The following is a 12,127-nucleotide window of genomic DNA, read 5'->3' on the forward strand; positions in this document are numbered from 1 at the left end:
ACGATTTGAGGCAGGAATAGCCAAAAAAAAAAAAAAAGGCATGAAAGCCCCCCCCCCCCCTCAAAAAAAAAAAAGAGGCATAAGCTCAGAAAAAAAAAAGTTAATTTTGTCACTAAGAAGTATTTCTAGTTAAGGTTAGTAAAGTTCTCACAGAGATCTATAGGGTCTCTAAGAAGTATTTCTAGTTAAGGTTAGTAAAGTTCTCACAGAGATCTATAGGGTCTCTAAGAAGTATTTCTAGTTAAGGTTAGTAAAGTTCTCACAGAGATCTATAGGGTCTCTAAGAAGTAGTGACCTAATGGTCTTTGTTATTGTGGCCAAAGTTTAAAGAGGGTACTGTGTAACCAGCACAATGGCTATTTTTCTCCACATTCTTCAGTCAAGACCCACATTCATATTCAAGTTATATTATAAGGCACCACCCCCGAGTTATGTAGACAAATGTTTTAAGAACGTCTGGAATGAGTCAATGGCATGTCAACATAGCAACATTACACTTACAGTCTTTTTTTTTTAATTAACAATCAAGAATACCACCATTAGGTAGGACAGTCTAGGACTGTATGTTTGGTAGGACAGTCTAGGACTGTATGCTTGGTAGGACAGTCTAGGACTGTATGCTTGGTAGGACAGTCTAGGATTGTATGCTTGGTAGGACAGTCTAGGACTGTATGCTTGGTAGGACAGTCTAGGTCTGTTTTTTTTTATTCTAGGCCTGTCTAGAGTGTTTCTTTGGTAGACCTATCTAAGGCTATATGTTTGGTAGGCCTGTCTAAGGCTATATGTTTGGTAGACCTGTCTAAGGCTATATGTTTGGTAGGCCTGTCTAAGGCTATATGTTTGGTAGGCCTGTCTAAGGTTATATGTTTGGTAGGCCTGTCTAAGGCTATATGTTTGGTAGACCTGTCTAAGGCTATATGTTTGTAACACTTTTCTAAGGCTATATTTTTTGGTAAGCATGCCTAATGCTGTATTCTTCTCTAACTTGTGTACTGCTTGATGTCCTATGTTTTGATGGTTTGACTGCTAGATGTATGGATGTACTTCAAGATGGGAATATTTCCGCTGTGAATGTGATATGCACGTATAAAGTAGAAATACTGGTGTACAATAAAATGTTACATTCATTCCGAAGAATCAAGTATGAGAAATGTAAGAGGAGTGACTGAATGTGTAAAAAAAAAGTGAGATGAATAATGTTCTGCTTTCTCGTGTAATTGGAAAAGTTTAATCAGGCTAGTTTTCAAACATGTCGGATTCATTTTTTTAAAGTGTATGTTGGAAATAAAAGGGACAAAAACAAACAAACAAAACAAACTAATATGTTATTTTGTTTGTATGCTACCTTATTGTCTCCTTTGATCTCTCCAGTTCCTTTAATATACTTAAAAAAAATGTATATGCATACGTCTCATGCATTTTTCAGATGATCAACATCATGGTCCGTAGTTAAACACTCTGATCACCTTCTTTCTCTGTTGTTGTTTTGTTAATGTTGGCCAAGTACGAATATACTGATCTTTTAAAATGAACACAAATAAGTTGTCTACCCTGTCTCTTAGTAGGGCCGGCCTTATGTATTTGGAGGCCCTTGGCGAAGTGACTAGGGTAGCCCCTCATGAAATAGAAAAAAAAAATTAAGACCAAAAAATACGCACTATGCCTTCCTGCATCTAACTCTAAATGAAGAAGTAAGTTCAATTAAAATAGCGCTCTGTAGAACGTTCTCTTATCGTTCCGTAAACTTCTTCAACAAAGTCGTACACATTTCATACATTTTTCAGCTCGATTGAAATGGAGAAACAATGGTCCTTTTAATATATGTAGTCTAACAAGTAGATCTAAACAATGGTCTTTTAATATATGTAGTCTAACAAGTAGATCTAAACAATGGTCTTTTAATATATGTAGTCTAACAAGTAGATCTAAACAATGGTCTTTTAATATATGTAGTCTAACAAGTAGATCTAAACAATGGTCTTTTAATATATGTAGTCTAACAAGTAGATCTAAACAATGGTCTTTTAATATATGTAGTCTAACAAGTAGATCTAAACAATGGTCTTTTAATATATGTAGTCTAACAAGTAGATCTAAACAATGGTCTTTTAATATATGTAGTCTAACAAGTAGATCTAAACATTTTTGAACAAACTTTGAATCATAATCGAGACCTGTGCGAGGCCCCCAAAAATCGGAGGCCCTAGTTTGCCTATGCCTAAGACCGATTCTGCTCCTAGAGTTGCCAACAAAATGGGTTACCCTTTATTCTGAAGATGATATGAACCATTTCAGATCTAAGCAACACAATTAGGTACAATATTCGATGGAAGGACACAATGATGAAGAGAAACTTATAGTAGCAGAGAATAATCATAAGTTTCATATTACGTTTTTGATTATCCCTACCCAATTTTCCCATAGGAGTACACAGGGTTATGATTCAAGTCTTATCAGAAACCTACTAAGACATGATTGTAAAATTATAAGCTTTAAGAAATATTCCATTGGACTAGCAAAAAATGTTTTATCTAAACAAAAATTGTGTGAACAATAAGAGTTAGACTACGTTCTTACGACTTTTGTATGTTTGCGTAATTTTTTTAAGCACCATGACTAAGAAAAATTCAAACTGAAAACGAAGAGTCTGTGTCAACTCTGTAGTAGTTAAAGAGACATAAAATGCCAACTCAGAGCGAGAAAATGTACACAGTAAAAGTGTAAAAGGAATCAGTGCTACATTGCACGCAACTGCATCTATTTCTGAACCTACTTCAGACTTGATTTGTTTGAAGCTTTATATCACAATACCCTAAATCGTGACAGCGCAAAGCGCCATAAAGTTTTTTTTTGGTTGACGATGGTCTCTCTCCCGAGATTTGTGTTTATGATCTGACGTCACATATAGGCCTTCCATACAAGTGGGCCATACGTGGAAAACCCCGGATGTACATACCCTCCCTGCTGCCGTAAGTTTGCGGTGAAGCCTTCAACCTTTCCCTCCCGGGTTGTTGATTTAAACATACAAAAGACTTTCCCTCAACATTTTTTTTAAACGTGGGAGGTTGAACTTCCGACGAGAATTTGGACTACTAAAAAAATCTGGGGCATTTAAAGAATCGAAACAAAAAGGGCGTTTGGGTGCGGGGAGGAGGCGGATGCATGCAAAAAAAAAAAAAGTACACCAGAAAAGTAAGTAACACATTAGGGTTAGAACATCATGTAGGATCCGAAAAAAAAAATTTAAGCGGCCAGCGAAATTCACGCAACCTTTTGCCAGTAAAACGCACCTATTAAATTTAACAATAAGTCTGAAGGTAGCTTAAATGTCATGATCATAAGATTAAACAAGAAAAAGGGAGTCTGTGTGCAATATAAACTCATTGACAGCCCTTGTGGGTCAATAATACTGACAAGGTAAATTACAATTCATTTTATGTCTTAGTCACATATAAGCTGTAGTTAACGCAATTGACCTTTTAAAACTTTTTTTTTTTAAATCGGATATTCAATCACACCTTTTGGTTTCATAAATCTGACAAGCAGACAGACAGCTAGATACTATATTCCCAGGACGAAGTAAAAATAAAACCATAAAAAAAACAACTGTACAATATAATTTGCTTAATTTGAGCTTCAGTCTTCAAAGGATTTCAATCCCTGTCGGAAATTTGTTTTTCATTTAAAGGAGGACAATCAACATTTAATAAAACTTATAAAGACTTATATAGGGTCTACTGAAGACATTGATGCTACACTAGTGAAACATTAATGTTACTCCACGAGCACGTTCATTTTCTCAATCGAAAACTTGCCAACTAACCAACAAATGACATCCATTCAGCAATTCCTCTGATCTTCCTCGACGATTTCTAACTTACTAGAAATACGATGGAAGGAGAAACACGGGGGTGGCAGACTTGGACACGGTGTACTATAACTATTATACCATGACCCGTAGACAGGTGCTCCAAGGGGAGACCATTAGAAGTAGAAAAAAAAGTAAGACTACCATAACTCATGAAAACAAGGATATTAATTAGCATTGCCGCCAAGAGTAAATAAATGTTTAGTGGAAAGGTAAACTATTGTTTGGATATGGAGCTCTACACATTACATAAATAGTCTAAAATGCCTTGTCTTTCGCTATTTATTTCCAGTTTTTTCACTTTTTACAAACTTTTTCTGTATCTTTCTTGTATCTCTTATATTGTTTGGATATCTGCAATAGATAATATAACAACACATACATATTAAAGTGTCATCAAATTTTGCCTAGTAGCTTAAAGTAATTTTACTTTTATATAGAAATAAGCGAAGTCAAGGGGAGATAAACCTAAAATACATAATTACGATTGGTGATGAATTTATAACTAATCGATTAGTTTTTGATTTCTCGATCACCGAGCAGTCATGAGAGACTAAATATGTGAGTCACTAGAGACACTCGCTGTATGACATGGAGAAGTATTCGGTGTGTAGATAAAATCACATTATAGATTGGATTCTATGATGTACTTATGATGACACAGGTTCCATTTCTAGATGCGGGACAGGTTCAAATGGTACAGGACCCCAAGTTAATTCATTCTTATGAGCCAGTCACCTGTAAAACCTCCCCCCCCCCCAATTAATCACAGACCACTCTCTACCACCACATCTGGGTGAGTACACTGCGCCAACTACGCGGGGGGTTTCAATAAAGTGGTTGAGTAGCCTGCTCACACCAGTCAGCTCCTAGTACTCACTTTTTGAAGACGCAACTTACTGGTTTCTAGAGTTTCCTCACTCCTTCCTCTTTTCTTTACCATAAACACACACACACATACACACAGAGTCACACACACGCACTAACAACAAAATGGCGGGAAACCACTAACTTAATAGGAACCAGAGGCGTAAGCCCTTAATGCTGTTAGCGCGAAATTGATGCCGATCTTGTTTGTTAGGCCTAGGAGGGGGGGGGGCACACTCAAATGTGGCTCTGTTTTATTTGAGTCTTTGGTACCGACGTCGGCGGACGCTATTGAAGTCATTGGGTCTCTAACAATAATGCGTCGGGCTGAATATGTGACTTTACTGATGTGGTACTTGTGTGGTCCACCACATACACTTTACGTTATGTGTGGTCTATTTGATTTGCCGTGGCAGCGCTTATTGATGACTTTGTGTTATGTTATCACTGTCATGGGATGGGGAGAGAGAGACTTGCTCACTGACATATATATGTTAAATTTACATACATAGTTCTTTCTCTCGTTTTTCTCTTTATCATTCTCTCTATTTTTGCCTTTTTTTCTCTCTTTCTCATTCTCTTTCCCACTCTCTTTATTTTCTCTTTCTTCTTTTTTTCTCTCTTTCACTTTCCTTTATCTCTTTTTTTCTCTCTATTTTTTTATTTGTCTATAAATCTCCCACAAAATGAATATATATAATTTCGTAATTAATGGTTCTCACTGTTGGTCTGGTCACTGAGGTCAGATAAAAGTAAAAGTTGGTCAGGAAAATAAAAAGGGAGAAAATTCTGGAATTCATGAGTCCAATATGTTGGATGCGTGGACTAGTTGAAATGAACCGCTTGGCTACCTATGAAATGGGCTCGAGTTCCAATCCCGACTCGGGCTGTGTTTTCTGAGCTCCTAAAGGCAGGACTGAAACCTTCTCCGAGATTCGTCTTCCCCCCCCCCCTTTTTTTTCTCTCTTTACAGACAGACACACACACACACACACACACACACTCTCACACACACACACATACACACACACACACACACACACAAACAAAGTATTGTATCTGTAGGAGGAGGAGAGTTGCGCTACAAAAAAAAAAATTAATTTAAGGAGAGAAATAATAATTTAGACCAACACAAAATAATTGTTAACATCTTTTTTTGTTTAGCTGTGAATACCTAAGAACAACTGACTATTCCCATTTTTATTTTTCTTGGTCAGGGTGGAGGGTGATATTTCTCAAACTACAGCGCCCTTACAACAGGGAGCATTTAGGCTACTTGAATGTATAGTTCTAAAAGGATTCTTATGTTATGGAGCCTATACAAGTGATATCTAGGCCTTGGTTTTTCCTTGCCTATATTGTTTCCTAGTGTAGACCAGTGCGTGAGAGCAGTTGTCTGCTGAAGTGTAAGTGTGCCTATGTGGTAGCGTGAGCGAGTCATCGCGGAAGTGTGTGTGTCTGAGATAGCGAGAGAAAGAGAAGGGGAGGTAACAAAGCCATTGAGCTATTGTTAGATCAAGGATCTGCTCAACAGGTTACCTCCCCCCTCCACCCGCTACATCACTCCAAACCTGCATCCAACATGGCCGACGCCACCACATCAGCCACTCGAGATGGAGGCCGAGGGCTGAGCCCGTAGACGCTGATATAAAAGAAATGGTGAGTAAAAATAGTGTCAGTCTCACACACGGTGGGCCAGAAGTCAGGCGATGATCCGTTTCTTCGTTGCATAGCCGCTTGTCATTACCGCATGCGTCTGTGGATAAGAGAGATGCATGCATAGTCGAATTACGAGCTCATTTATTTAAGAGACACTCATGTATGAACAGACATACCATGTATATAGGAAACAGAACATACAATAAGGTTAAAATGTAAACTTGGAAAGTATATGTAATAACAATTACTAACGAATAATACAAAAATTCAAATCCTGAGATATTTCATTAACATTAACATATCAGATGACCAACTTTTAGATTGCTAGAATCACAAATAAGCATATAAGATATACCACATTTAGATTGGTAAGGACACATTGCAAAGCCCTCAGGCCCCTCGACAAAAGAGGACTCGATCGCATCACGAGCGACAAACTCTACTAGAAAGTAGAAACACATAAATGACTAAAGAGGACATCAACTCTACTAAAAAAAAATATGATAAATAATTGAATATGGAACTCAAAGATAACAACGAGACAAATAGACAAATTCTATTTTCCTTTTCATGAAGTATGCAAATTAATTTTATTTCAATTAGTAAATTTATAATAAATAAATCGAAATAAGCACTTTTTTGGGTTAAGACAACATTGTTATTCAAGAAAAAAAATTTATATAGGGTATATATATATATATATATATATATATTGCAATCTGAAAGACAAAGTTGTTTTGATATCCTATTTGTACCAAAGATTTACGAGTCTGTTTCAGATGTTTTGTATTGTTCTTAACTACTGTCCAGCACTAGTTCTCACTTTGTGCATCATGACACCTTAGTGCCAGACTGCAGACAAGTCGTTGAAGACTTTTTTAAAGACACAGCTTAGAATTTTAGGAAAATGGAAACATAAATGATATATATATAAAATAAAAGAAACAGCAGTTTAGGTGTCCTTGCTGTCTACCATTTTCCCAACATTAGATATTCGGTGAAAAAAATGCAGTACAAAAAAGATAATGATCTATAGACAACACAGAATATAGATTATCTCCCATTGATTCGGTCTCCTTTCAATGAAACCAACATTTTTCTTTGTCAAATACCCAGTTCTTTCATTTCTTTCTATAACGCTATGCAAAATATTTGACATACCTCAGAGTCTAGAGGAAAAAAATGTGTAGACTGTAACTAATGTACATAAGTAGCCTGAAAATAATGCATAGTCAAAGTAAATATGAAACTTATGAATATGCCCTAACTGGTAAAAAGCGAGACATCTATTGGTTGTTTCACAGGCCAATGAATTACACTCTAATGAATAAGACTAGAAAAAGGTTGTGAAGCTTAAATCAATATTATTATTTAAAAAAAAAAGGTATAACATTGCGCATGAGGATGTCCGCTTGACACTTATGAAAAAATGTGTAAATCCGCAGAATCGAAAAGAGGTTTTTAAAGAGTATCAATTTTTCTACATCAAATACCCATATATTTCAGGCCATTGCCTAGCGTCTATATCAAATAGTTCCTCACATACCACTGGTAACATCCCAAAGGTCGATGTATGGGAACTTACCATGTAATATAAAGTCCTACCTAAACCAAAGTGTCCCGATGTCGATCTGGAATCTAATGTATCTATGTATACAGAATAGGAGCAGATTTTGACAAAAAGTGTAATGGGAAATAGACTTCTTAATGTCTCAATTGGCCTAGCAATAAGGAGCTGAAGACGTGTGCAGTCAATCTGAAAGGAACCAAAACCATCAAATTAAAAAAAAAAAAACTTTGTCTGAAAGATCGAGAAAAATCTGGAACCGCAGCCTCTCAGAACTAACGTGGGTCTAAAACAGTGGAAACTGCAGGCTCTCAAAACTAACGTGGGTCTAAAACACTGGAAACTGCAGGCTCTCAAAACTAACGTGGGTCTAAAACAGTGGAAACGGCAGGCTCTGAAAACTAACGCTGATCTAAAACAATGTTTCCAAACTTTTTTCCTTAACGGAACATTTCGCACATTCTGAGTATTTGGCGGAACACGTTGCTTATTGTTTTTTTTTTAGAGAGATGAATTCACGTGGTGGCCTACTTGTTATTTATTCCAGTAGTTCGTGGAAGACCTGTTCAAACCTCGCGGAATAGGGTTAGGCGGAACACAGTTTGGGAAACACTGGCCTTTAAGATTAAGAACTCCAGCTTCTCAAAACTAACGTAGGTCTAAAAGATTGAGAACTGCAGACGTAAAAAACCCAAGAAGACACAAGAAAGCTACCCACATCCCCTGATTTAAGTTAAGACTTCCGCTTACGTCTAAGTGTCGAGCAGCAAACAGCGGCACATAATGCACCCACCCCACCCCACCCCACCCCCTTTTTTATTTTCCCTATCAGCTCGGGAATGATGAGAGCTTTCTGTTGATGACATTACGTATTGAAAGGTAAAGTAAATGATGGGGTGGGGGGGGGTTTCTAACGTTTATGAAATATGGGGCAAGGGACTCTAACATTTAGGAAAAGAAGGAAGGGACAGGACTAAAGAAAAAAGAGAACAGTATAACATTAACTAGAGTTAAAAAAGAAACTTTTATTATGACAAATTAAAAAAAAAAACTAGTCCTATTCAATGTTACATCTTTTCTTGACTTGGCGGTGCGGTGTAACTCTTCCTTGTTAAATGTTCAAAGATCTATATTTATTTAGTTCAAGTATTTATTTACCTGAGAATAGTTTTACTTTCATTTCTTCCAAACGTTATGGAAACAAAAATTGCTTGTCAACCCAAGCGTCTATGTTCGATTCCCATAGTAGACCACCCAGGTACCCTAAAGCTTATACCCCCTCCCCTCATCTCAGCATACCTCTTGCATCAATTTCTGCAGTTTGAAAACTTAAGAGAGCGGAGATAATGAAAAGAGTGAGTAAAACCTCCCAGGAACCTCTCACAAACCTCCCACGAACCTCTCGCTGAGAACGGAAGAGATAAATATGGAGACTAGGCCGAGAGTGTCAAGTCCCCAGGTCTTGATTTATGACGTGTCATGTTACGATTACATAATCTATTCAACGTTTCCTGATATGTCAAGGATGTCTCATTCGATTAGACACTCGCATAATTTATCGACAATTAGAAGCTCTATTTCTTTACAGGAATACTCGATGCGAATAAGATGCAGTAGTGAAGACAATGGAGACATATGTCCATAGATCTAAAAATATTTTCAAGGTGGGTGTTTTAAAGTGTATTTGTGTTTATTAACGTCTCATTTGGGCAGACGACAGTAAGAATTGATGTGTAGGTGTGTGTGTGTGTGTGTGTGAAGGATGATGTGGGAATGGGGCACACTGATTTTGCAACATGAACAATTGTGTGGTGCGTGGCCTACGATACGATAACTTTGTATTTCCGTAGTCTTCGACTATTTCTGATGTTATTCTGAACAGGATTAGATTCTACTAGCGCTGAGTGTAAGATGGGCAGATAACTGTATACAACTTTATAGCTATTTGCTAAACGGAAGGAAGTTGTGGATAGTTTGTGGATCTACTATTTAAAAACAAAACAAAACGCAGACAAAAAAATAGAATAAAATCCTCTTTGTAAACAAATACACATGTAAAAAAATAAACAAACACTAATTATGCCTAAAAAAAAGTTTCAGCTTTCAAACGAGGCGTCTTATTTCAACTACATTGTTAGATTAGACATATCAGGGACATTTCACGAAATCAGGCCCGACTATACCAGGACCTCTCTGGTACATTCCTTTATATCAGGAGCATATCTTTCTAACAGGTTCTACCAGGGACATGCCTTTCTTCTAAGTCCTTCCAGCGACAAGCCTTTATACCAGGACCTACCGGGGTAGGGGGCATGCCTTTATACCAGGACCTACCGGAGTATGTCATATACCAAGATCTACGGGGGCATGTCTTTATACCGAGACCCACGTGGGCATGTCTTTATACCAGGACCTACCGGGCATGACTTTATACAAGAATCAAACAACGACATGTCTTTCCGTGAGGTCCTAAAGGCTTTACACCAGCAGCCACGGATGGGTCTAATGAAAAGCATTTCTTTTAACCAGGTTAAAAAAAAAAAGCAAAAAGATAAAAAATAATAACAATAAGAAATAAATATTGAAATGGCCCCCTACTCTATAATTCTAAAAATGTCCGTTGTAAAGGTTTTATTTTTAGAAAGTAATTAGATTGAACGTTAGTTGACTAGACACCAAACAGAAACTTTCAATATTGAATTAAGTGCGGGTGAAAGCTACGCGTGTCTCTCCCCTTCCCTGAAGTGGCTAAACAGTACGTACTTTACTGTAGGTAACGGAGTCTCTGCCTCCCTGAGGTAACTCATTGACTGCATCGTGTGGGCCGGTGTCTACATTGGGCAAGACCAATGAATACATAATATTATTGTCAATTGTGTGCACGTATGTATGTGTGTGTGTGTCGTGGGAGGGGTCGCCTAGGCGACGTCTAAGTCACTAACTGTTTACAACTTTCTCTACATCTGATCAGTACAACAGTAAAGTACGTGGGTGCAAAATGTAGGAAAGTATTACTGAGTACTAGCCCCTGTCTATCCTAAAAGATAAAAAAAAATAAAATTGTATAACCAGTAAACTAGTATTTAATAAACTAGTATATAATAAACTAGTATAACCAAGAGGAATCCGTTCGCATCCAAACTTTAAGGAATATTTTTCTTTTCAAAAACTATCAACGAAAAACGGAAGCAACACAATGAGACAGCACGTGTTCCGAAGTAGTTGGAAGTAGTGAACCATGTTTTTGTGGAGTGTTCCATAGAATGCTCACCATGTCGTTCAAAGCTGCATACTTGATAGACAAGCCTGAACAAGATAATAAACACCCCCGTAGAAGAAAAACTGTAAGAAAAGCTTTCATATCTGTGCAGTATGGAGAAATTCATCTCTCGCACTCTCTCTCTCTCTCTCTCACTCACACACACACACACACATATACATACATACATATATATATGTATATATATATATATATATATATATATATATAGAGAGAGAGAGAGAGAGAGAGAGATAGGACCTGTTATATGACTGACTGATTATCTGAGACATCAAACATTATAATATTTAGTTTGAAGCAAATGTTTTATCATTGGAAGAATGTCTATAATTATAAGATAAGATTTAAGATAAAAGACAGCTGGAACATATTTCAAGAATTCACGACTTACGACTTGATTAGTAATCGAACCCACGACCAACGACTTTACTTTAAGACGAGCACTCCCGGCCACTCAAGCTACGTCTGCTCGATCTATATGTCCTCACGTTTTGCGTGTTGACTTTTACCATCAGACAGTCAGTCAGTCAGTTGAGTGTTGCCTAGAACATGTCACGTCTTCACATTTCAAATATCACTTGTCTTTTTTTTTTTCTTTTAAAAGATGAACCAGACATCACGGTTATGTCTGCTCCTGATCTAATGGAATCTGTTTCCTGTTGCTGTTTTTTTTAAATATGTATTACTTTTTTTTCAGTTCAACAATTGACATGTTGCTATTTCAAGTCTTCAAAACACAGATCGCAAACTTGCCAGTTAAAACTTGTACCGGTACCAATCCAATTATACATGTTCCAATCTAATAATATATCGTACTTATATAATCATACAGTGTGCTATCAACTTGTACAGACCAAACTAAGAGCACGCATTTCAGTTATTTATT

This window comes from Biomphalaria glabrata, chromosome 5, assembly GCF_947242115.1.
Source record: "Biomphalaria glabrata chromosome 5, xgBioGlab47.1, whole genome shotgun sequence".
Classification (NCBI taxonomy): Eukaryota; Metazoa; Mollusca; class Gastropoda; family Planorbidae; genus Biomphalaria; species Biomphalaria glabrata.